Here is a 27,783-nt window from a genome sequence, read left to right on the forward strand (position 1 = left end):
CAGCGTGGGTCCTTTCCACGGGGTGCAGTCCTTCAGGAACGGACTGCTCCAGTGTGGGTCACCCGTGGGGCCACAAGTCCTGCCAGCAAACCTGCTCCAGCATGGGCTCCTCTCCACAGGGCCACAGGTCCTGCCAGCAGCCTGCTCCAGTGCAGGCTCTCCATGGGGTCACAGGTTCCTTCACGGCGCATCCAGCTGCTCCGGCATGAGGTCCTCCATGGGCTGCAGAGTGGATATCTGCTCCACCGTGGACCTTCATGGGCTGCAGGTCTTCACCACGAGCTGCAGAAGAATCTCTGCTCTGGTGCCTGGAGCACCTCCTCCCCTTCCTTCTTCACTGACCTTGGTGTCTGCAGAGTTGTCTCTCTCGCATATTCTCACTCCTCTCTCCTGGCTGCTGTTGCGCAGCAGTCTTTTTCCCCCTTCTTAAATATGTTATCAGAGAAGCGCTACCACTGTCGCTGATTGGCTCAGCCTTGGCCAGCCACGGGTCCATCTTGGAGCCAGCTAGCACTGGCTCTATTAGACATAGGGGAAGCTTCTGGCATCTTCTCACAGAAGCCACCCTTGTAGCCCCCCCCCTACCAAAACCTTGCCACACAAACCAAATACATTCCACCCCTCTCCTCTGTGAATCACATATTTAAGAATTATCATTAAAATCCACATTTATCACACAATCTACAATCTTCACAAACTTCACTTACATAAACAAAAAGTATTCCCCACACCAAAAATCAAATTAACATCATCACAACACCGACAAAATTGGACTATTTACACACACTCCACCCCTCATCCCTTCACCACAATTACAACAACAGAAATTCCCCACAATTATTCTGCTCTCCAATCTCTAGCAATGTTCAGTCCATGTTTGCCCATTGCCTCTCCCAGTTACTATCCTTATCTTTAATTCCTTGTGCCCCATGTCGGGTGCCAAAAAGAACTGTGGTGGGTTGACCCCGGCTGGCTGCCAGGTTCCCACCAAGCCACTCTATCACTCCTCCTCCTGAACTGGACAGGGGAGAGAAACTATGACGAAAGCTTCATGGGTTGAGATAAAAGCAGTTTAATAAAGAAAAGCAAAGGTCGAGCATGGAAGCAAAGGAAAACAAGATTTTATAGAATAGAACAGTTCAGTTGGAAGGGACCTACAACAATCGTCTAGTCCAACTGCCTGACAAATTCAGGGCTGACCAAAAGTTAAAGCATGTTATTAAGGGCTTTGTCCAAATGCCTCTTAAACACTGACAGGCATGGGGCATCGACCACCTCTCCAGGAAGCCTGTTCCAGTGTCTGACCACCCTCTCGGTAAAGAAATGCTTCCTCATGTCCAGTCTAAACCTCCCCTGGTGCAGCTTTGAACCATTCCCATGCATCCTGTCACTGGATACCAGGGAGAAGAGCTCAGCACCTCCCTCTCCACTTCCCCTCCTCAGGAAGCTGAAGAGAGCAATGAGGTCACCCCTCAGCCTCCTTCTCTCCAAACTAGACAACCCCAGAGTCCTTAGCGTCTCCTCATAGGACATGCCTTCCAGCCCTTTCACCGGCTTTGTTGCCCTCCTCTGGATGCATTCAAGGACCTTAACAGCCTTCTTAAATTGTGGGGCCCAGAACCTCACACAGTACGCAAGGTGAGGCTGCACCAATGCTAAATACAGCGGGATAATCACCTCTTTTGACCAGCTGGTTATGCTGTGTTTAATGCACCCCAGGATGCGGTTTGTCCTCTTGGCTGCCAGGGCACACTGCTGACTCCTATTGAGCCTGCTGTCAACCAGCACCCCCAGATCCCTTTCCGCAGGGCTGCTCTCCAGCCACTCCTCTCCCAATTTATACTTGTGTCCAGCATTACTCTGTCCCAGGTGCAGAATCCGGCATTTGGTCTTGTTAAATTTCATGCCACTGAAGATTTCCCAATGCTCCAATCTATCCAGATCCCTCTGCAAGGCCTCTCGTCCCTCGAGAGAGTCACCAGCACCTCCCAGTTTAGTATCGTCAGCAAACTTGCTAAGGGTGCATTCAACTCCTGCATCCAGATCACTGATAAAAACTGGCCCTAGAATTGAGCCTTGAGAAAAAAAAAAAAATTGTTTTTACCTCCTTTATCAACTAGTCTAGTAAAATATTCTCTTTCCTTACAAGCATTGTCTTACATGTGCTGAATGTCCAACATGGCTGTAACAACTGTTTTCAGACTAAGAACAGTTTATTACATACTTTTTGGCTCTGCTATAGGAAAGATGTTTTTCTGATTACTTCTCTTCAGCTGTTCTGATAAGTAGTGCAAAAAGTTTTGAACACAAAATTCGAAAGGAGAGCAGCATTATTATGCTTTCTGTGGAGCTGAAGGAAATCTAAGTTGCCACCCCTGATTTCATTTAAGCATCTTTGAAGTAGCTTTGATGGAGCAATCTACTTTTGAGATGAAAGACCCTGATAGGAATGCAAGTTAACAAGATGTTCTAGTATATTAAAGCCAACCTTTGAAATCTAGTATGTAACCCCAAGGCAAAGCCATTAAAGTAGAAAAAAGTAGAAAAAACATAAGGTCACACTGTTGCAAAAAAAATATTCTTGTCTGAAATGTATAGTTGGGAAACACCTAGTACAAGAAAAAGTATGAAAGTCATTTGCCTCTGAATACCTTCACAGGATTATGACTGAAGACAGCAGAGGAATACAGAGAAATCTGGAAGGAGACTGTTGTGCTGCGTGAAGATTAATGCTTGGATGGGAGGGAGCAGAAGGGGATCAGCTAGTATCACCTGTGAGCCTTTAAGCTCAGGGCATAAAAGCAAGATCGTTTTATGAAAGCACTAGTGTAGTGCTTCCTACTCCTCACATACTAACCCTTGCTGTCTGAGATGTAGCCTTAAGAAAGAAATTTCAAGAAGCTAGTTAGAGGCTAAAGCTGGCCATACAGCTGTAGAAGCAGCCAAAACAGAGACAAGTAAATCCTGATATTTTTTCCTCAGTTCTGACAGTATTTTGTTTTTAATTTTTTATTTTTTGTGTAAGCATATTTGAACTACCTTTAAAATTCCCAGCTGAGGCACTGTCAGCAGTGCAGCTGAGGCAGCACAGTTGGAAAGCTGCAGTAACTGAACATTTGCCCCAAAATGCAAGCAAATGGTTGGATATGGAGCGTGCTAAACTTCACCTTGCCATGGCTTCACTGCTAGAGTAGCAGATGCGTGTCATGGTTTAACCTCAGCCGGCAACTGAGCACCACACAGCCGCTTGCTCACACTCCCCACCCCCTCGGTGGGATGGGGGAGAGAATTGGAAGAGTAAAAGTGAGAAAACTCATGGGTTGAGATAAAGACAGTTTAATAATTGAAATAAAATAGTAATAATAATAATTAAAAAAGAATATACAAAGCAAGTGATGCACAATGCAATTGCTCACCACCCGCCGACCGATGCCCAGCCAGTCCCCAAGCAGCGGCCCCCCCGGCCAGCTTTCCCCAGTTTATGTACTGAGCATGATGTCACATGGTATGGAACATCCCTTTGGCCAGTTTGGGTCAGCTGTCCTGGCTGTGCCCCCTCCCAGCTTCTTGTGCACCTCCAGCCTTCTCAGTCGGTAGAGCATGGGAAGCTGAAAAGTCCTTGGCTAGTGTAAGCATTACCTAGCAACAACTAAAACATCAGTGCGTTATCAACTTTGTTCTCATCCTAAATCCAAAACACAGCACTGTACCAGCTACTAGGAAGGAAATTAACTCTATCCCAGCCGAAACCAGGACAACGCCTCATTCACAGCTAGCCCAAGTATGTTTGGTCACAGCTGTGACGTTATTCCTCTTTTCTCCTCTCCAAATCTTCTACTTGATATTTCCATAAAACTTATGAATGCTGAGATGAGCTGGCAGTGGAACATCACATCTCACTTTGTTCCCATGCATCCGTTTAAGATAGTGCTTCATCATTGCCCTTCTTCATCCCAAAAGTTCTTTAGGGCTCCGCTTCCAGTGTGCTTGTTCCTCTACTGGGAAATCCATCTCTGAAAAATGCAACTTCTAACAACTAGGTAATACCCCAATCTGGGTGGCAGAGAAAGCCATCTTAGGTAATTTTCACTATTCCAGTATGATCCTGTGTAAATGCTTCCAGGAATGGGGGCTGGTAGTAAAACTGCAGTGGTTTGAAGAGTGCCCTGTGGAAAACCACCATGGCTGCTCATGGTTCAAATGTCATCTTTCTTCCTTTCACTAGAATTTCTTTTTTATCCATGTGCTGCTGTGTATGTCTGCAAGTAGAAAGAAAAACTTGCAGCATGATTCCCAAAAGCTAAATTTGTACTGCCTCCCAAATTCTTTCATGGTCTCTTTTTGTCTTTGGCTGGCTTGCCAGTTCCATCATTTTACCTAACAAAAAGGAAAGTTCAGAAGTGAAAATTTGGTTCCACTGCTGATGCTAACATTCAAGGGCCAGTCTTTTGGAAAAGGCTGGTTGCCCTTCATTTCCACGTATTCTTAGCTCTCACTCACTGCTACACTTATGAGAATGGCATAGTTAACAGATACCTGCTGTGGAAAACACCAGATGTTTAAATAAGCAATATTTGCCAACATAAATCTCAGCTAATTTATGTATTTGAGTCTGTTTTGATTCCATATGTTGCAGCAAATAGACTTGTGCATTATAAAGAATGATGTGCTACATTCTGATATTTTACTAGAACATACAGATTTCTCTTCTTTAGGTCACTTGGAGCTTTAGCATCATCTGAGTAAGAGTAACATCAGGACTTCTACCTAATAATGCTGTTTTCATAAGGTCAAAGAAACAGTGGTCAAGAAACAGAAATGACAGCAGAGAACTGGTTATGCCTTGTTTCAGAAAAAGTTATTTCTAGAGTTTTAAAAATGCAGTCACACAATATCACCTCAATCTTATCTCCCCCATCCCTCCAAAAAGGCCTTAATATCTCTGTAGTTTATATATATGCATTTCCAACCTTTCTCTTTTTGCTTCACCTCTTCAAACCAGATCAAAGAAACCTATGTTTGGAATATGAGGAGAATTTTAAACAGATAAAATTTCTCAGGTTGAAAGCAATCTACTGAACAGGAGATTCCAAATCACCTATACTGTTCTGATTTTCTTCCAAAATTTTTATTTCCTCAATCCATAGTGCGGATCTAGTTCATTACTGTACTCAAAATGGGATATTTCCAGTCCCTGTGTTTGCAGAATTTAATAAAAAAAAAGCTGCTAAATATTTGACAGAACGAGAAATTCAATTACTGAAAAGATGTGCTCCAAATTTCAGTAATAGCAGGGCATGAAACTTTCTTCATCCACCTCACGAGCCTGCACCTGTTTATGTTTGTTTCATTTTTTCCACACATCAGCATATGCACATTATAAAACCACCAGTAAACTGATGGCTTTTTTTTTTTTTCTTCCCCCCCCCAAGTGAAGTGGTACTTCTTAAGGAAGACCTGGAAAGTTGTCTTGTCTAATGAAGTGCCATTGGAAAAAATAGTTTTGGTAAGATACAGCTTGGTCAGTTAATGAGTCATGGTTTCCCCCATATGCTTGTCAGTGTGACTATACATCAACTTATTCTGTGTACTAGTTTCAATTTCTAGCAGAGTGTTTTGGTTCAGAACATGAAATGTTTGAGTTTGAAAGTGTTAACACAAACTGTTTTAAAATGTTCAAGAAGCTTTTTGAAAATTACCTTTTCCCACAAAATATCTTGGTTTAGATGAATCAACATTTCCAATGAAAACGTTTCACAAAAAAAAAAAAATTCCAACCAGCCATATGCATCCAGTACTGCTAATACTAAGCACTTAAAAAGGTATCTGTTGAACCTCAGAAAATCTTTAGAAGTTTAGTACATCTGGGATTAATTTCATTTGCTTTCTGGTGCATGTGGGTCAGATTGCTAAGCTTCCATCCATTATCATAAGGATTATAAACTTAATAAACACAAAAGCAAATCCTGAGTTTCTCACCTTATGAAATATAATATTACAGGTCTTGTGATAACATCTGCATAACGTGCTGGTAATGCTCATATACAGCTTAGTGATCAACAAAACTGCTCTCCGCCCTTCTCTGGCCTTGCTCTGTGCTCATCCCAAGGATGGAGCAGGGAGGAGCAAGGCTCCAGGGGCTGCAGGTGAACCAGGAGAGACCTGGAGGTCAGACCTAGTCTGGGAGCAAAATCAATGGAGGGTTCATGGGGTGGACAGGTGCAGAAGATCACAGCGCATACAGGAGTTGAACTAGTGAGAAGACCCCAGGATATAACTGATTTGGGGCTTGGTGGGGAGAATTCATTATAAGCAGGACTGAAAACAAAAGGGTTTGAAGGAGGAGGAAAGAGAGCATCCTCCAAATGACTAGAATCACCTCTATTAAATTTGCTAATATTCATATCAGTAATATCTAAGAATAATATTGCAAATTTTGGTGGAGTTACTAATTTGTTTGAGACAGAAAAATTGAGAGAAAAAAATATAATCCAGGGAAGTTTAAGTTTGAAAAACAAACCAAAATACTAAATGTAATCCCCAAACCTCATGTTTTCTGGATGTCTCATGCTTCTGAGAAGGTTTATGTGATTTGTTTTGTTACATTTTATTTGACCTGTGATTTTTAAGTTAGGAAGTAGGCAGTACAGCAGCTTGTGCTTATGTTATATATCAGACAAATATAGTAATAAATTATTTAAGTCCCAAGTGTGATTAATGTTCTACGATTGCTTTTAAAATGTCTGTCCTGTGAGCAACTGATGATCGTATAAGCATATCCAAATATTTTTGCCTTGGTAAAGCCCTGACTATACTAATCATTTTAAAGGAAAAATAAAATGGAGCAGATTCAGTATGTCACCTGCCAGTTTCTCTCTTCTACCTATGATACGGACATCATATTATTCTGTTGACTGACCATATTTGTCATGGAAGAATTTTGTCATTACTGTGGAGATTATTTAGAGAATGATAGAAGTACAGAAATAAACTTATCTCTCTACATTTTAAAGAGATTTTTAGGTAGTTTGAGCTGTTAAGAGTTTTGCTTCTAAAGGAATACATTTACTGTAAGGCCATAAACACCATATAGTGGCAAAGGGTAATAGGATTCTCTCCCTGAATCCTGAATTAATGGCAAACAGATTCTACCAGAAAACAACGGTTCTGTAAATCAGTAACATATTCTGCTATCTAAGGGAGTGATTTAATTGGGATCACTTGAGTGTATTTGCAGACACAGTCTGACCCTAGCCTTTAAGTTTGCACAGCTAGGATTTTCTAAGCTGCCTGCGTTCTGCATGACTTCCGTGAGGTTACAGCTGCCTTCTCTTGCCAGCTCCTGCTGGCTCATGTGGGTGACACCGAGCTTATAGAGCACGAAACTCAGTAATGGTTTACCTAAAAAAAATTCTGTTTTAAGACATGACCAGATAATAGAATTCTGGCCCACAGAACACTTTGCTGAATAAGTGAATAGGATGCCAGTTGGTTTAGTATGAGAAAATTAATGCTGCTTTTCTAATTGTATTAGTTCTAGACATATCTAGACATATCAGTTGAGCTGTGGGCTTCAGTTTGGTGGCTGCTGTTCAAATATACATTGAGAGGATTCCTGCTCCCAAGTTCCTCAGTCAAAATAGAGAAGAAAAACACAATCAGTGTTGTTGAAATCAGTGTTTGAATCAAGAATAAAACTCAGCACACTTTTATGTATGGAAGAAGGCATGGGTTGCCGAATCACACCATTTCTGTAGTATAGACTCTATCATAAGAAGTTTTCAGCCTTGTAACATCATTAATAATTGTCAGTAGTTGATTTATTCTAAAAAAAAACTGAAGTTTTTGTACATGAGGTTTTTGAAGAACTGCATATTTTGCTTTTCAGTAAGGTATAGAATTGTAATTTCTCAAAGGAAAATATGAACAGGCTGTTATGATAAGAATAATTAGATATTCTGTTTTGCATTATACCTGCAATGTAGGCTACAACGTAAATAATTCATTCCTTCAATGAAATACATTTTAAAGTTTGATAGACTTATAAAACAGACATTTGGCATTTAGACTTCCATTAAAACCATGATGTTAGATTTAACACAAGTCTCTCAAACTAGGAATGTAGTCTTTCAGTGGAATACTTTAAGCAAGATCCTGAATATATCTGTATAGATTTTTCTTTTTAAAACACGCAATAATGAGATCATCCAGCTTTGTAATGAGAAAGATCAAAATGGAAAGGGAATTGACCAGTGGACAGTAGTTCATGGGAAAAAAAACTCAAAGTCCAAAAGGAGATAAATTGGGCCCTAAACAAATACCTCGAACTAATCTTTTCTTAACAATAGAACAGACTTTGAAAGAATTAGCCTGCAGTAACATAAGCTGTATGGCACACAAACTCCTTGCCACAAGCAAAACTGAAGCATAATACACTGAATACAGTCAAACACTGCCCAGTGAAAATATGTCTATTCTCCATGATCACTTCAACCTGCGTAAACACAAACTCACAGCTCTAGAAATCACTCTAGCCCCTGAGCAGGAGAGGATTGCACATTCTTCCTGTTAAAGCTATTTCTCTTTGCATGAAAGACCTAAAACAATTGGTAGATGAAAGAAAAAGGTAGATAGGATATCAACATGACTTGCTCTCCCAATGGTACATTTTTCATCTGGCAGAGGCATGGATGGGTCTCCATTTCCCATTGAAAACGTGTATAGTTTATATGTAGAGTGGTTGAATAAAATACATAAGCAAAGCTTGAAGCAAGGATCTGGGCTGAGTCCCTACACAGAGGCTGGCCTAGGATCAGCTTGTCTGTGGATTCCAGCAGGGCTCAATAGCTAATTGCTATTAGTACTTATCCAGTTAAGAAAGCATTTGGGGATGCCTACAAGTATACCTTAGACACATGGCATTCTGAATGTCAAAACTGTGCAGCTAAAGATTTAGGCACTTTCATGATTCAGTGGCAGGAGAGTGGGAATCTGAAGACATTTTATGTGTCACAGATGTTCGGATTCCTAAATATTCATGATAAATTTTCACCCTCTAAAAAAGGGGATGGTTCTCATCTCTAGGGTTCTAATCTCTAGATGCTCTCAGACCGTAGAATTTCATTTTGCAGTGGCATTATTCTATTCCACCTGATGGGAACATAATGGGAAGTCAAAATCAACAATCTTTCTACTTCAGTGTTCATTATTTGCAATTTCTGTACAACTGCTATGATGCTGTACCTTCCTCAGACCAGCACTGAGCACTGTTATACTTTCATGCAACACTTTAATGTTCCAAAACATTTAAATCCACTTAACCTGTTTTAAAATGTTGGAAGCATCATATTAATCATTATACATTTTGCTGACTGCCCCAAAGCTCTGAGGGTGGAATAAGACTGAACTCATTCTTCTGTGTCTTTTTAACCACAATAATGAGTGTTTTTGCTGTATGCAGCCAAAAGCACTATGATGTTTTAAAAGATTGTGACTAGGCTACTTCATTGTTGCTATAGTTTTAGACTTCAAAAGTGTTGATTTTGGCTTTGTGGCTTTACAGCACAACTTTGTGCAAGAGTTCAACACCCACAAACACAGGAATATTTCCCTGGTGACATCCACAGTGCTGAGTTCTCTTGCAACTTTCCCTTTATGGAGTTGCCTGATTAGGAACGGAGCTGCTTTAGTAATCAGGCCTGGTTTTAAATAACAAATTCTTGAAAATGTGGGCTTCAGAGTATTTGACTGCCTGGCTCCCATACCTGGTTCTTTCTCTGAACCATTCTCTAATTTGGTATCAACTAAGGCACTGAAAGGCAGTAGGCTGCTTGAGATGAAAGCAGCAAATTGCCCAGCAAGATACTGCCTATGAAAAGCCCTTTCTCCCTGGAATTCATCTTCCTGTATTGGGATGAAACATCAGAAATATACAGACTTCCAGGACATGCCAACAGGTGTCTTTGGGACTAAAACAGCTTAAAGATCAGCTCAGGGAGAGTGGGTTATTTTCCTCCTCTTCTTTTTCTTTAGGTCCTAATTAGAACTGTTTGCAGTTTTGTTGCACTGGATTCTTGTTGCTGAAGTATAACCTGGGTTCCCAGGAAAACTCATCTGTCAAATTTGCTAGTGAGTAGCTGGGGAGCTGGCAGTTCTGAGGAGCCAGAGCTTCCAGAAACCATGGCTTCGTACTGACCACCTCAAAGCCAAGGGCAACTGCATTTCCAGCTGCGTACGACACAGAGGCGTCTGACAGCCCTAGCTCAATTAGGAACACCCTCTTGGACTGGTCTTCTGTACTACTCTGCTGACACATTTTAGAAACTGTTGAATTTATGCAACTTAACAACAACAACAAAACCCACAACCTTTTCTTTTGTTTGCTGTTCTTATGCCATCTTTTGTTTGCTGTTCTTATGCCATTTTCATCACAAATTGTACATAAGCATCTTCTACTGGCATATAAGCAATATAAACAATGACTCTCACCAGTGCCAAGTTCTCTTTATCTTTCCTGTGAAGAGAATTGAATATATTGTGGATACTATGTTTTAGAATGGCTCCTAATAAAATATTGTGTGCTTATGCTGGAGACGGCAGATTGAAGATTGCTTTGTGCTTGAATACAGGGCATGAGAGCCATAACAGTTTTGAGTTCATGAGGAATCTCTACCACCTGCCCTCACTCCAGGGGGCTTGGTAAAAAATGCCTTTATGCTTGAGAAGCAGCACAGTCAGCCACTGCCTTTTTCTGATAGCTGTAAGAAAAAAAGAATGTGCAACCTTGTTCTTTTCTTTACCATCTATTGTCACAGGATCCAGAAGAAAAGTGCTTGGAACCACAACACTTCCTGGGTCCTGGTGGATAACACTGTTGATAAATGGAAGTGCCAGCCTGGAAATTTGGTCAAAGAGTTGTTGGATGGCATAATGCAATCTAGAGAGGGTCAAAGATGTAAAATCTGTTTGCAGTCATCCAAGAGAGAAAAACAAAGGTTCTGGTATTCCGCTCACCCTGTAACTATGTTAAATTACACTGTATTTGATTTATGTTGCAAGGTTTTGGTGGGGGGGGACTACAGGGGTGGCTTCTGTGAGAAGATGCTAGAAGCTTCCCCTATGTCCGATAGAGCCAGTGCCAGCCGGCTCCAAGATGGACCCACTGCTGGCCAAAGCTGAGCCAATCAGCAACAGTGGTAGCACCTCTGTGATAACATATTTAAGAAGGGGGAAAAAAAACTGCTGTGCAACAGCAGCCGGGAGAGAGGAGTGAGAATATGTGAGAGGAACAACCCTGCAGCCACCAAGGTCAGTGAAGAAGGAGGAGGAGGTGCTCCAGGCACCAGAGCAGAGATTCCCCTGCAGCCCATGGTGAAGACCATGGTGAGGCAGGCTGTCCCCCTGCAGCCCCTGGAGGTTAATGGTGGAGCAGATATGCACCTGCAGCCTGTGGAGGACCCCACACAGGAGCAGGTGGATGTGCCCTGAAGAGGATGTGGATGCAAGGAAACTAAATATAAGCGCAAAAGACAAACTTAAAACACCTTGGAAGGATAGAGCAGGTGACTAACTTTTTCATAAAACTCATCCAGACTTTAAAAATGGTATCTCTGGTTTTGTTATATGTGTTTTCATAGGGCTTTGTTACAATGTGATTGGATAGATGTCAATGGCCTAGGCGTGATTTACAACATTACAGGTTTAATCAGGAACAAAGAAATATAAGATAGGTTTCTTAAAAAAACCACATATGAGAATAAGCATGGAAATAAAACATGAGACTTCAAGTAACAGCTGTAGACATGTCTTTACAGATAGATTATGGGGTTTTTTTTCTGTAAGCATCTGAAACTTATCACTACATTTTTTCATGTAAACATCTTTAAAATAGAAAATACAGGTGATTATGAACAATGTTTAGATACTACTCCAGTTTCAATAGCAAACACTACAGGAAGATACAGTGTTCATTAGTCACTAGAGAGTTAGTTATTCAGTAAGATCTTCTTTTAGCAACACCAAATTTATGCATGAAAGAATGCAGCTTCCACAGTGCCTCTCATAGACCTGTTCAGAAAATCAAGAAACCTGAAAGTACATTTTTTCTTAGCAAAAAAGCAGCAATAAAAGCTGTTCTGTACATTTTCTTGTTAACATGCATATTTCAAATCTTAGACTCAACCTACTACTAGAACATATTTTCATGTCAATTGAAATCCCAAGCCCCAGTAGTAAGGGGTCTTAACAAATACATCAAAATCAAGGTATTATTGGTTGTTTGAAAAATGTAGTGCTTATGTCTAAGGAAGAAGAAAAATTATATATGCTTGTAAGACTGACTTTATATTATATTTTAGAAGAAATTTTTAAGAAGGAATAATCAAAGTCAGGGAAGTCAGGACAGGAACAGGACAAAAAGCAACAGGAGTATATCATTCCAGATTGTCCTAATATCTTTCTTAAGTAACTTTCTAGGCAAAACAAATACAATAAACCTCAGAAGGCTCTTACCTCCCCACTGGGTAGCTGCTAATCACAATACAAGCAATTCCTTGCTAAAAGGCACACATGGATTCATTGATGATGTTGCAAACCAGAAGGCATGTATATTCTCATTAGCAAGTCAGACAGCTGAGGGGAATACAAGGTATTTCAGCCTGTGATGAAGGCTAAATGGTTTGTGCTGTCTTTGAGCACTCAGGCCAAAGAAATGGGAGATAGGGAACATGGTGGTACGTAGGGATGTTTGTAATAGAAGCAGAAGGAAGGGAAACAAGATTTCAAGAGGGAGGAGGTAAGGGACAGCATGGCAGATTTGGGAGTGGAAATAGTGACATAATATGTTATTGTCTAAAAAGTGGGTGGATGTACCACATGGTGTGGTATGTGATCTGATAATGCTGGTACTTGGGATTTATAATGGCCCACCCTTTTGTTTCATTAGAGTATTCTGGTTTTATTTGCTCTTGCATTTGTTGTTTAGCTATGCTTTTAAGGGAGGTTAAGCTTGTCACTGTAAAGTGAGTTTTACTTGTTTCTGTTCCAGTTTCTATGACCTTTATTCAGGCATGTTTATAGCAAGATACCATTTCGTATTACTACACCATTTTCATCTATTTGCCTTTCAATACAAGGTGGTCCATTTTCCTCCCACAGATTCAGTGAGCGGGTGGAGCTGGGTCCTCCTCTTGGTCTTTGTAGTCCATGCCAAGTGCTGACAGATTCCTGCAGTGTGAGATAGTCCTCTGCATTTCTTGCATCTTTTCTCAGATGCCAAACATCCTTCTGTTTTTTGGTTTGGTGTGGGGGTTTTTTGTTGGGGTTTTGGTTTTTTTTTTTTGCCACCTAACATGTAGTTCCATTTACTGCACTGATCTCTTATTTTGAGCTTTACACGTGTACATGTCTTAGGTTTTCTATGATGTCTTGCAAAATCATTTGATTTTTTTTTTTCAAAACAGTGATGTGATAGCTTTGGTCACCCTCCATGTATTTCAGTATGTAATGCATGACGTAGATTGCTTTGCAAATTCTAAAAGCCTTATAGATATTGGATCTTGATATCCTTATAGGCTCTCTCTGAGGGTTTGTTGTTTTGTGGTTTTTGGGTTGGGTGGTTTGGGGTTTTTTTTTTTTAGTTATTCTGATTGTCAGTTATTTTACCAGAATTTCTACCTCAAAGTTTTATCTCAATTTCTGCAAATGGCCTGGTACAGAAATGATGGGCAAGTTGCTTAAAGGTCATACATGCAAAGATGTTTTAGACCCTAAGTCCTTCTGCAAAATCTTTATGAATCTAGCATTACTTGTCTTACCATTTGTCTGTTTTGACTATTTGGAGTGTAAGCTCTACATGGAAGGACTGCTTTCTCCACTTGTATATTCCTGGAATACTGGCTGCATTGAGATCCTGGTCTCAGCTATGGGGCTTCTGAGTTCTGTTGTTATATAAAAAGTAATATAACTGAACAGTTTATATAAATGAAGATACTTTTTTCCCTAGTAGAAGTTGTGTATTTGACATACATCAACTATTGGATGAGTGATTATTTTGAAGAAAAATATTTTTGAGCCGTACAAAACAACAGGGGACCTAAAAATACATATTAAAGAACATGCTTTTTTTTTCAGCTTTCAACTGGTCAATTGCATAGATCAAAACAAGTGAAATATGAAGTGCCTCAAAAACATTAGCTATGGGTTTGAGTGCTGCTTATTTTATTGCCTGCAGGTCAAAATGGGCTGTCACATTAAGATGGAAAATAGAGAAACCCTAAGACTGATCTTCCTGTAATTTGGCATGTGTTGGGTGAAAATCAAAGAGAACATTTGTTTTATTGTCAAGATGGCTGTGTAGGAGATGCAGGTGCAGATCATCAATAATGTACAGCATTATACTTTTTAACTGAAATACTATAGAACTGTTACAAGTATGTAGTAAAAAGATATGGACTTCAGTCTGTAACTAAAATACAAAAGGTACTGAATAGAGGCTGCTAGCTTTCCTTCCTTTCATAGCATAATTGCAGCTATTTTCAAGCAAGCTATAACATGATAAGGAGTAAAAAGTCAATGTCAGTAATATAACTGGGTATCATATATCAGTGTTTCTTAGCAACAACCCAGTAATGTTCAGTGAAGGCCATGCTCAAATGGAGTAATAAATATCAGTGGAGAATATTTTCAATGAATGGTTATGCTTCAGGTTTTTCCCTCTTTGAAAAAATGTAGATGTTAAAAAAACAAACAAACAAACAAAAAAACACAAAAAAAAAAAACAAAAACAAAAAAACCACAAAAAAACCTTGCTGCTCTAGGTTGAAAAAATGAATTACTGGTTTGTTTTGTTTTTAACAATCTGCATATAATTCAGCTGTGACAGTGTTCATTTAAAACAAAACCAAAACTTGCTTTAAAATACTTTTGTTATCTTTTGTTATAAAGGTAGATTGTCTGTCCTGTCAGGAAGGCTGTCTTTCAGCCCCTGAGATCTTTCCCAAGTAACAGTCTTGTGATGTACATGCAGTGCTGAACATGTATATGTATAAACCATCACTTGAAGAAAAATGTTTTTTTTCCCATGTTCAGGATACATCATCTAAGATATGTTCATAACCCTTCTCTCTTGAAGTTCAACCCTTTTCTGAAACCAGGTTAACTTTTAACATTTCAGCATCCAGAGGGGAATGAATTCAATCAAATAATAAAAACAGAAAAAGACAAGGAACAGGGAATATTAAAGATTACTACTAATACCCTGATATTCTATGTTAACACTTTTATAACTTTACGATTCTTCATTCATTATCCAAAAGACAAAAACTGTGTGAATTAATACTATTCTAACAGCAACTTGGAAATAATCAGGATCAATTTCTCATCTGCCATTCACAGACATGGCTTTATAGAGATTTGCATTACCTGAACCTCTCACCTCTGTTTGGTCAGACCTTTTGAGAAAATCCATCTTCTGGAAATTTTCATGTCTGATGTAGTTTGCTTTTGAGGGAGATCACTTCAGCTTTTCTTTTTCCTTTCTGATCCAAGCATTAGGGAGATAAATACTCTTACTGCTTTCAAAATATTAACCTTTTGTGATGGGGAGCATAAGTATATAATGATTGGACGTTGATCAAAGAATGAGCCTTCCCTTGTCAGAACAAATGCTTAATGTACATGTATACCATTTACTTCAAAAGGATTTTTCCAGTGTGTTAACAAGCATTTAAGGTCTGGCAGAAGAGCTTAGCCTCTGAGAGACACACATTTTGTGTTAAAGTGACAGAACAGATGACACTTGAAAGTAGAAGACAACATAGTGGACAACTGACATACATTAGCCATAAATCCAGTAAGTATCCCTGGAACCAGAGATCTGTATCCATGTTGGTTCAAACAAGCCGTTTACTTCACTATCAGAGTCACGGCATCTCAGATTTCTCAAGAGTGTGGAAATGTTAAACTTGTCAGGGCGACATTTCTATCTCAACAGATCAGTAAAGGTTTTATCTGGAGTGGAAAACTAACCAAAACAGTTTCTTTCTATTGAGAGCCCTTCCCAAATAACATATTTTTGGACTTCTTTTTCTAACTCCTCAAAACAAAATAGAAACAACCAAAGAAAGTGCCCCTTTAGGTGAAATAATCGCCTCATGTCACACCGTGGAACTGATCCCCCCCCCCCTCCAAGTCCATGTGGAGGGCATGTTGACATAGGTGGATGCAGGTAGGGCATATCTTTCACCCCCACTCTGGCCAGGCAGACACAGACCAGCTCTGGTCAGGAATCCTTGAACTCCCATAAACATGCCACTGAGCCCAAGGTGATATACTTTGTCCCTTTCAAGACTTTTAGTTTAGGTTCAGTAGTGCTCTAGTGTTGCCATACAGCTTCTGAATGGGAGCCAGCTTCTGTCTGTCAAGTGCCAAGTGGGTGCAGGATGGACACGTGGTTCTGCAACTGCTTCTGGAGATGATACACCATTGGTCTTACCTGGCACTGCGTAGTTAAGGTAGGAGGACAGAGCTTTCTATACAGGCTCAGGCTGCAAAACCTGAACTGAACAGTGGTCAGCACTGGAGGTTGCGGAGGAAAGCATGAGAAATCTGAAGCTGGCATTTCTAGAGCAATGGACCCATCAGAAAACTTTCTTCCTCATCTTATGGGCTTGGCCAGTGAGATAGGAGGGACTGCATTCCCTGCAATGCTTGTGACTAGCCAACTAAACCACTGCGTCCAATCTGACTTGCTGTTTGGGCTGAGGCTGACATACATGTGGTGACTGCCAGTATCTTTCTCTCCCTTCTTCCATTCTTACATGCTCTGTTTTGTTCTCTTCTGCACTGCAGATGGTGAGAGGAGAGAGTGAGATCAGAGGGAGGAAGTTTTAACAAACCTACAAAACACAAAGTATTTCCACAGATCAAAATATACTTTCTGTTTTCAAAAGCCATCCAAAAAATACAGGAAGCTGAAAAAGCATGCCTTTAAATTCTTTTCTATGGAAATTCTGTGATATGCCTAGAAATCCAACATTTAATTTTTAGAATCTCATTTTTCCCTTTCTTCACTTTAATTTTCCCAAAAGGAAACTTTTCTAAGATTTATTTTTGTGCATAACAGTTTACCCTAGGATCATCAGCAAAAAACGCAAATATAAACATGATGAGGTATGTGTGGTATTACTTGGAAAGAAAAATAAATTAAATGTATGCCATTTAAAATGGCATTAGCCTGCTAGATAAACAGCACAGGCAACCTCTTAGCTATCTCATAATTGCATTCTGCTTTCCACAGAGCCAACTGTGGTTAAATAGATGGTGTGATGCTATTGTATTTGAGGGAATAAAATTAGCATTTTACCTGCTAATCACATCATGTTAAAATTATTTTCTCTAAATGAGTTTCTGGAGATCCTATTAGTGTTCTTTCCAAGACTTAACTAATTTTGAACTATCTCAGTAACACACTGTGAATCTTGCTGTGTAGCTGAGAAGGGATATACAAGAAAAAAAAAAAAAGAGGATCCAGCGTGCCTATTTCCTTTATGTAAGCTATAGTGCAAAATAATATGAAAGATTTAAGCAGTATCCATAGTAAAAGAAAATTATGCCCCTTGAAATAAATTTGAAAATTTCTTTGAACTTTATTCCTAACATATATGGACATGAACATGCATATTATAGAAACACAAATATTAATGTTTCAAACTTTTGGAAAGTTTGAAGCTCTCTGTGTTCTGGGAGAGTTCAAGACAGCTTCCAAATATGTCCAGACAATACATTATCTTAAGCACTTCAAAAAAAAGAAAAAAAACCACCAAAAACCAACCTTTTTCTGATGTGCAATGTGGATTTTCAGCATTTGTGAAGGACCTTGAGATTAATTTTTAAAATAGCACAATAATAGAGACTTACATTTCACTTTGCAGTTTCATTGTCATTTATTGTTCCTAAAAGAGTTGTTAAGAAAATATGTTGGTGCTCATTTTATAGTGCTGACTACATGATTGATAAGGCACTTCTTTAGGAGTCTATGAAAGGGTTCATACTCCCCATAGCTAAGTTAAATCTGCACCATTCCATGTGCATGGCCACAAGCATGGCTACTCTCTGCCTTTGAGAGGGAGGTCCATATGCCATAGCGAAGGGCAGCTATCAAAATAGCACAAATGTGTTTCATCAGTCCATTAGCTATGTTAGCGTTTCACAGCAGTGATGGACTGTTCTGATCAAATCTTTATGAAGCCTCTGCCTCTCTGGGGAGTTGAACTTTTTCACCTGAAGCCGGCACCTTTATTTCTTTGCTAACAGCCCAAAAACTGCCTGTAAGACAGGGGAATCTACAGGCATAAATTTATATGCAGGGCTAAGCTCTAGGTTTCATTTTGCCTTATTTCTTGTATCTGTTTCTACTGAGTACTATTACAATGCGAACCACAGCTTGACTTTTAAATTTTCTCTACTGAGATTTTAGAGGATATAAAATTTCCAGCCAGGAGGAAAACAAAATCTTGTGCTTAATCTAACTTGCAGTAGTAATGGTCCTATGGGCAGCTATCCTGTTGACCCTGCAATGAGTCAGACCCTTATATGTTCCCCTGGGAATCTGCTTTTGAAGGTATTGGAGTCTAGGAATGCTGGTCACGTTTTAAGAGCCATCTCTTAAGAGCGCAGGAGCAGGCAATTCCAAAGTGTCAGAAGTCAAGCAAGCAGGGCAGATGGTCGGCTTGGCTGAGCAGGGAGCTTCTTCTAGAACTTAGGCAGAAAAAGAAGGCGTATGGACATTGGAAGCAAGGACAGGTGACACGGGAGGACTACAGAGATGCTGTTTGCCACTGTAGGGAGAAAATTCGTGCGGCCAAAGCTCGATTAGAGTTCGAGCTGGCCAGCACTGTGAAGGACAACGAAAAGGGCTTTTTTTAAATACGTTAACAGCAAAAGAAGGTTCAGAGATAACATTGGTCCATTACTTGATGAGGTCGGTCACCTCACAAATAGGGACGTAGACAAAAGAGAGACGGTTAATGCCTTCTTCGCCTCTGTCTTTAACACCGATGATGGGCCCTGGGACCCCCAGAGCCCTGTGTTGGAAGACCGTGACTGGGGGGATGATAAACTCCCAGCCAACCCTGAACTTGTTTGAGACTTGCTGCTCCAGCTGGATGCGCATAAATCTATGGGGCCCGATGGGATTCATCCCAGGGTACTGAAAGAGCTGGCCGATGTCATCGCGGGACCTCTCTCCATTATTTTTCAACGGTCTTGGGAGTCTGGAGAGGTCCCAGTCGACTGGAAGCTGGCAAATGTTGTCCCCATTTTCAAGAAGGGTAAGAAGGAAGACCCTGGTAATTACAGGCCTGTCAGTCTCACTTCAGTGCCTGGTAAAATTATGGAGAAGGTTATTCTGGGAGTTACTGAAAAGCACTTGAGAGACAATGCAGTCATTGGTCATAGCCAGCACGGGTTCACGAGGGGAAAGTCCTGTTTAACCAACTTAATTTCCTTTTATGACAAGGTCACCCATCTAGTTGACCAAGGGAAGCCAGTAGATGTGGGGGTTTTGGATTTTAGCAAAGCTTTTAATACTGTCTCTCACAGTATCCTTCTGGACAAAATGTCCAGCACACAGCTAGACAAGTCCATAATACGTTGGGTGAACAGTTGGCTGATGGGTCGGGCTCAAAGGGTTATAGTAAATGGGGTTACATCAGGCTGGCGGCCAGTCACCAGTGGGGTTCCCCAGGGCTCAATTTTAGGGCCAGTGCTCTTTAATGTTTTTATAAATGATCTGGATGCAGGAATCGAATGTACATTAAGTAAAGTAAGTTTGCCGATGATACTAAATTAGGAGGAGCTGCGGACTCCCTCGAGGGTAGAGAGGCCTTACAGAGAGATCTGGATAGACTAGAGAGCTGGGCAATCACCAACCGTGTGAAATTTAACAAGAGCAAGTGCGAGATTCTCCACCTGGGACGGGGTAATCCTGGTTATACGTACAAATTGGTGGACGAGAGGCTGGAGAGCAGCCCTGTGGAAAGAGATCATAGAATCATTTAGATTGGAAAAGACCTTTAACATCGAGTCCAACCGTTAACCTAGCCCTGCCAAGTCCACCACTAAACCATGTCCCTAAGCGCCACATCTACACGTCTTTTAAATACCTCCAGGGATGGGGACTCAACCACTTCCCTGGGCAGCCTGTTCCAATGTTTAACCACTCTTGCAGTAAAGAAATTTTTCCTAATATCCAATCTAAACCTCCCCTGGCGCAACTTGAGGCCATTTCCTCTTGTCCTATCGCTAGTTACTTGGGAGAAGAGACCGACACCCACCTCGCTACAACCTCCTTTCAGGTAGTTGTAGAGCGCCATGAGGTCTCCCCTCAGCCTCCTTTTCTCCAGGCTAAACAACCCCAGTTCCCTCAGCCGCTCCTCCTAAGACTTGTTCTCCAGACCCTTCACCAGCTTCGTTGCCCTTCTCTGGACACACTCTAACACCTCAACGTCCTTCTTGTAGTGAGGGGCCCAAAACTGAACACAGTATTCGAGGTGCGGCCTCACCAGGGCCGAGTACAGGGGCACGATCACTTCCCTACTCCTGCTGGCCACACTATTTCTGATACAGGCCAGGATGCCATTGGCCTTCTTGGCTGCCTGGGCACACTGCCGGCTCGTGTTCAGCCGGCTGTCAACCAGCACCCCCAGGTCCTTTTCCGACAGGCAGCTTTCCAGCCACTCTTCCCCAAGCCTGTAGCATTGCATGGGGCTGTTGTGACCCAGGTGCAGGACCTTGCACTTGGCCTTGTTGAATCTCATACAGTTGGCCTCGGCCCATCGATCTAGCCTGTCCAGGTCCCTCTGCAGAGCCTTCCTACCCTCGAGCAGATCAACACTCCCGCCCAACTTGGTGTCGTCTGCAAACTTCCTGAGGGTGCACTCAATCCCCTCATCCAGATCATTGATAAAGATCTGGGGGTTTGGGTTGATGGCAAGTTGAATATGAGTCAACAGTGTGCCCTGGCAGCCAAAAGGGCCAACCGTGTCCTGGGATGCATCAAGCACAGCATAGCTAGCCGGTCGAGGGAGGTGATTGTCCCACTCTGCACTGCACTGGTGCAGCCCCACCTCGAGTACTGTGTGCAGTTTTGGGTGCCTCAATATAAGGAGGACATCAAACTATTAGAGTGTGTCCAGAGGAGGGCAACCAAGATGGTGAAAGGTCTTGAGTGCAAGGCTTATGAGGAGTGGCTGAGGTCACTTGTTTTGTTCAGCTTGGAGAAGAGAAGGCTGAGGGGTGCCCTCATCGCAGTCTACAACTTCCTCAAGGGGGGCAGCGGAGGGGGAGGTGCCGATCTCCTCTCTCTGGTGACCAGCAATAGGACACGAGGAAATGGAATGAAGCTGCGTCAGGGGAAGTTCAGATTGGACCTTAGGAAAAGGTTCTTCACTGAGAGGGTGGTCGGTCGCTGGAACAGGCTCCCCAGGGAAGTGGTCGCGGCACCAAGCCTGTCAGAGTTCAAGGAGTGTCTGGACGATGTTTATAGTGATATGGTTTAGTATTAGGTAGTCCTGCGAGGAGCAGGGAGTTGGACTTGATGATCCTTATGGGTCCCTTCCAACTAGAGATATTCTATGATGTGTTGCACAGCAGTGACCATATCACACATGACAGTGAGTCAAATGCATATAGCTCCAAAAGAATCGCCAAGTCACTACATTACACGTTACAACAAATTCTGTCTTCTGATATTACATTGCAAATCCCACTGATTTTAGCACAGAAAAGAGAGATTTTTTTTAGTCTGTGCTTATAAATGCTTCTGTGTGCAAAAAAATTACTCTGTAGTATTTCTTATGTCTGAAACACGTCAACTGTTTACTGCGCAAATCTATTCTATGCACAGTGTAGCTTATGTAGAGAAGATAGTGATAGTGACTATCATCCTTTTCTCCAGGGTTTGCTTTATTGTTTGTGGTCGTTTAAGCTGCTAGACAAGAAGACTCTTCTGCAATATTGTTGTCATCAAGATGATAGAGAGGAGAGATGCCAAGCTGTGCATTTTAATATATTCATAAAATCCTAGTGATGACATTGCTTAGGGTATTGCTAAGTCCTTTGCCTTGCTATCAGCTTGAAAATTTCCTTCTTCCAATAACATGTCAAAATATTAATTTGTCAGAATTCAAATATTTTGCCATGTAGCAGGAGTAAAGTCGAAGGATTGATAAGTGTGAGTTTAAATAATGAACTGTGGCAATCATTTCTATTGATTGCAAGAACCCTTTAGGATCCCTCTTTTAATTAGCATTGCAGTTGTTCCACTGCCTCGAGAATTGTTATGGCAATATTTATGGCTGCAATTGAATAGAAATCATTTGTAGTGGAGAAATACACACATGCCATGGCTGATCTTGCACTACTTTTATTACATGAATATAAGTACCACTCAAGCATCTGCAAACTCTTATGAGAAAAATGTGCTTCTGTGTTAAAAATCCCAGTCATCTGGAGGGTGCAGTTCAGTGCCACTGATATGCCAGCATGTCTCTGAAGTTGTTCCAAAATATTTTTTTAGAAAAACAACAAAAAAATATAAGTTCCTTCTGTTATGCATGCTACAAAAAAACCCAAACCAACAAAATAACCAGTGAAAATTTTCCATCACACACCATAATCAATAATGTTACTTTGATAATTGTAACAGTCATATAATTGGCATACATAGGCTGAATTTTCTTCCAAATTTTGGATAACTGGAAAAAAGTTTTAAATTTAGTCTTTGAAGCTGAAGTGCTTGCTTTGTTTGTTTGTTTGTTTTTAAATTTCAGCTCTTTCTTGAAATTCCCTCTTCTGGTTTCACATTCTTACAGCATTTTCTTCTGAAATATTGTACATTCAAAATTAGATTTTGCATGGCTACAGGCATATAGTTGCTGTATATTCAGATATGAACTCGTTTGGACATTGTGAGGCTAGAATTCAGCTTCATCATAAAGATTGCAAAGTTTGGACAAGACTTGTGTTTTAGGTGTAAATGGGCAGTAGCTGTTCAGATTAACAGAATTACTGAGTGTGAAACTGCCATATATATGATAAGAACTATTCTTGTGAATAGACCTTCTTTTGTAAGTCTTGACAGCTGAATTCTGTATGAGTTGTAATGCAGAATTATACAGATTAAGTTCAAAGAGCAGGTTAGAGAGCAAGGAAGGGCCTGGACATGCAGCCTCTGGGTCCTGACAAGGCTAAGACAATTCCAGGCTGTAAATAGGCATGCCCACGCTGTGAATATGTGTACGGGCAACGTTTTCCAAAGAGCCTTCACTGGTAAATCACTTTCATTTTTAGCGTTTTCACCTAGTTGTATGTAGAACAAAAACTTTTTTTTGTCCCCCACCCCAGTAAAATATACTCTCACTGAAGCAGTAATCACGTAGACAAGGTGAACTGATTTTAGTATATCCACTTTATATCTGAACGGCCTAGAAATAGTCTGATAGACTTGGTCTCTGTACAAGCACTGTTGTTATTCAGCTGAACGAGTCAATTAGATGCTCAGAGAAAGCCACTTGAATCTTATCCTTATGTGATAGGAATAAAAGTACCTATTCCCTCAGAAAAGGTAGTTCTGTGTTGTGAATGGAAAGTGCAGAGTAGATGAGATAACGTTATAATATTTCTTTTTGTTCCCCTCACTCATCGTGTTACTTTGTCTTGCTTATTGCATGCAATCTGAACCTTGTATCCACAATGAAATTAGTTCTTTTATCTTAGGTTTCTCTCTGATGCTTGTTACCATAGGATCTGAGTAGCCTACTGTCCTGGTTTCGGCAGGGATAGAGTTAATTTCCTTCCTAGTAGCTGGTACAATGCTGTGTTTTGGATTTAGGATGAGAACAAAGTTGATAACGCACCGATGTTTTAGTTGTTGCTAGGTAATGCTTACACTAGCCAAGGACTTTTCAGTTTCCCATGCTCTACCGACTGAGAAGGCTGGAGGTGCACAAGAAGCTGGGAGGGGGCACAGCCAAACTGGCCAAAGGGACATTCCATACCATGTGACGTCATGCTCAGTACATAAACTGGGGAAAGCTGGCCGGGGGGGGCCGCTGCTCGGGGACTGGCTGGGCATCGGTCGGCGGGTGGTGAGCAATTGCATTGTGCATCACTTGCTTTGTGTATTATTATTATTATTATTATTATTATTATTATTATTATTATTATCATATTATTATTATTATCATTTTATTTCAATTATTAAACTGTTTTTATCTCAACCCACGAGTTTTTCTCACTTGTGCTCTTCCAATTCTCTCCCCCATCCCACCAGGGGTGGGGGGAGTGAGCGAGCAGCTGCGTGGTGCTCAGCTGCCGACTGAGGTTAAATCACGACAGTCCTTTTTGGCGCCCAACGTGGGGCACGAAGGGTTTGAGATAATAACAGATTAACCGGAGTGTATTAAGGAATTTATATCTGTTAATAGTTGTGGGTCACAATGTTGGTTTCTCTGTTCTCGATATTGATTTGTATAATCTGCATCGTGCTCTTTTTCCTGCTGTACATGTTAAAGATTGGTGTTGGTTTCTGCAGTTGGCTGTGGTCTGCAGTGAATAGTGATGTCTCGCTTGTGAGGTTTGTTTTTAGAACATTGACCTTGACCTTAGTGTGGTATGTAAGTTTCGCAATGAAGCTGTTACTGTACTACGGATACCATTTCCTGGAGACAACTAGCAATTACAGTGACTTTTCTGAGAGTTTTTTTACGGAGGAAATGCAGAATGGCAGTGTCACTACCTTCTTCTATGTTTCCTCCTTCATTACAGTAACTTTTCAGTATTTTGAACAGCCTTGGGTAGTTAAGATACTTCTATTGGTACTTCTTGGGAATATTGTTTCGGTTTTGTCTAAAGTTGGTAAGCAATTTAAGAATATCATCCAGAGATCTGCCCCAAGGCTGAATAGTTATGAGTGGCAGGGTGTGTGGGACAAGATGGGCAAGTACCTAGGCCAATGGGCACCCCCAGTGTTTTGGAACTTCACCCCTGAGCAAGTGCAGAATCCTGAAGAGTTAGTAGAATATTTGGATAAAGTATGCTGTCACCCTGGCAACTCCAGAGAGATGCAGATCATTGCAATGTGCTGGGGCCTGGCCCATGCCTACCGAGCCCTGTTCAACACCATTCAGTACCCTCAAAAGGAAGAGAAGGTCTCTGGCTCTGACAGTAAAATGACCGGCCCTGCGGCCACTCCGACCCCAGCAACATGCTCTACGGCTACTCAGACCCCAGCAACAGGCCCCACGGCCACTCAGACACCGGTGGCATGCTCTGCAGCCATTCAGGCCCCGGTGACAGGCCCTGCGGCTACTCCAACCCCGGCGACAGGCCCTGTGGCCACTCAGACTCCGGCGACAGGCCCTGCGGCCACTCAAACTCCGGCGACACGCCCTGTGGCTGAACCAAAGAACCAGCCTGTGCCGGTATCAGTCGCCCCTGTACACAAGAAGAAATTTTGGAAGCGGAAGTTGGCTCGTTTAGTAAGGGAGGAAGAAGCTTCTTCTAAAAGGGGGCTGGAGGAAGAAGTGTACAAGACAGACGACCCTGGAGAAGGGCCATCACGAGAACAGCAGGAGGAGAGCCGGCCGCTGATCGGGGAGGAAGAAGAGGAAGAACTCATAAACGAGGCAGTGACCACCCGATCTCTATCCCTGAGTGAGCTGCGAGATATACGAAAGGATTTCAGCCGTCGTCCAGGCGAGCATGTTGTCACCTGACTGCTCCGATGCTGGGATAATGGGGCCAGTAGCCTGGAATTAGAGGGTAGGGAAGCCAAGCAGCTGGGATCCCTTTCCAGGGAAGGGGGCATTGATAAAGCAATTGGAAAAGGGACACGAGTCCTCAGCCTTTGGAGGCGACTCTTGTCAAGCGTGAAGGAAAGGTATCCCTTTAAGGAAGATGTCATATGTCGCCCAAGCAAGTGGGCCACCATGGAGAAGGGTATCCAGTTTCTGAGAGAATTAGCTGTGCTGGAGGTGATTTATGATGACCTGAACAATGAACAACTATCCAAAGATCCAGACGAAGTCAAGTGCACACGACCCATGTGGCGGAAGTTTATAAGGAGCGCACCATCGTCATACGCCCATTCATTGGCAGTGATGACCTGGAAAGATGGAGAGGAACAAACAGTGGATGAATTGGCTAGTCAACTCCGGCAATACGAGGAAAGTCTCTCTTCCTCCCTCGTCCCGGCTGTGGAGAAACTGTCCCGGGAGATCCAGCAACTCAGAGAGGATAGGTCCTACTCCTCACCTGTACGGACCAGTATCTCGGCTATTAGGAGTCAGCGTTCTTTTGCTCAAGAGAGAGAATATAAAGGGTACACACCACGGGGCACCCTATGGTTTTACCTGCGTGACCACGGAGAGGACATGAGGAAGTGGGATGGGAAACCTACTGCAGCCCTAGGGGCACGGGTACGTGAATTGCAAGGGAAAACAATCACAGAAAGAGGTTCTTCCAGGAAAATTGCTGCTCCAGTTTCCAGCGGGCAGTTCCCCAGACAGGGTAGAAGGGCTGATCTTACTCCTGATCTTAATGGAGAAACTTCTGACTCGTATGTACAAGAAATGAGAAACGAGTACTGTGATGAGGATTAGAGGGGCCCTGCCTCTAGCCAGGGGGAGGAAAGGGACAACCGGGTTTACTGGACTGTGTGGATTCGGTGGCCTGGCACATCAGACCCACAGGAGTATAAGGCTCTGGTAGACACCGGTGCACAGTGTACCCTAATGCCATCAAGCTATATAGGGGCAGAACCCATCTGTATTTCTGGGGTGACGGGGGGATCCCAACAGCTATCTGTATTGGAAGCCGAAGTGAGTCTAACTGGGAATGGGTGGCAGAAGCACCCCGTTGTGACTGGCCCAGAGGCTCCGTGCATCCTTGGCATAGACTACCTCAGGAGAGGGTATTTCAAGGACCCAAAAGGGTACCGGTGGGCTTTTGGTATAGCTGCCTTGGAGACGGAAGAAATTAAACAGCTGTCCACCTTGCCTGGTCTCTCGGAGGACCCCTCTGTTGTGGGGTTGCTGAAGGTCGAAGACCAACAAGTGCCAATCGCTACCACCACGGTGCACCGGCGGCAATATCGCACCAACCGAGACTCCTTGATTCCCATTCATGAGCTGATTCGTCGACTGGAGAGCCAAGGAGTGATCAGCAAGACTCCCTCACCCTTTAACAGTCCCATATGGCCAGTGCGGAAGTCTAATGGAGAGTGGAGACTGACAGTAGACTATCGTGGCCTAAATGAAGTCACGCCACCGCTGAGTGCTGCTGTGCCAGACATGCTAGAACTTCAATACGAACTGGAGTCAAAGGCAGCCAAGTGGTATGCCACAGCTGATATTGCTAATGCGTTTTTCTCAATCCCTTTGGCAGCAGAGTGCAGGCCACAGTTTGCTTTCACTTGGAGGGGCGTCCAGTACACCTGGAACCGACTGCCCCAGGGGTGGAAACACAGCCCCACCATTTGCCATGGACTGATCCAGACTGCACTGGAACAGGGTGGAGCTCCAGAACACCTGCAATACATTGATGATACCATTGTGTGGGGCAACACAGCAGGAGAGGTTTTTGAGAAAGGGAAGGAAATAGTCCAAATCCTGCTGAAGGCCGGTTTTGCCATAAAACAAGGTAAGGTCAAGGGACCTGCACAGGAGATCCAGTTTTTAGGAATAAAATGGCAAGATGGACGTCGTCAGATCCCTATGGATGTGA

The sequence above is a fragment of the Aptenodytes patagonicus genome, chromosome W, assembly GCF_965638725.1.
Source record: "Aptenodytes patagonicus chromosome W, bAptPat1.pri.cur, whole genome shotgun sequence".
NCBI lineage: Eukaryota > Metazoa > Chordata > Aves > Sphenisciformes > Spheniscidae > Aptenodytes > Aptenodytes patagonicus.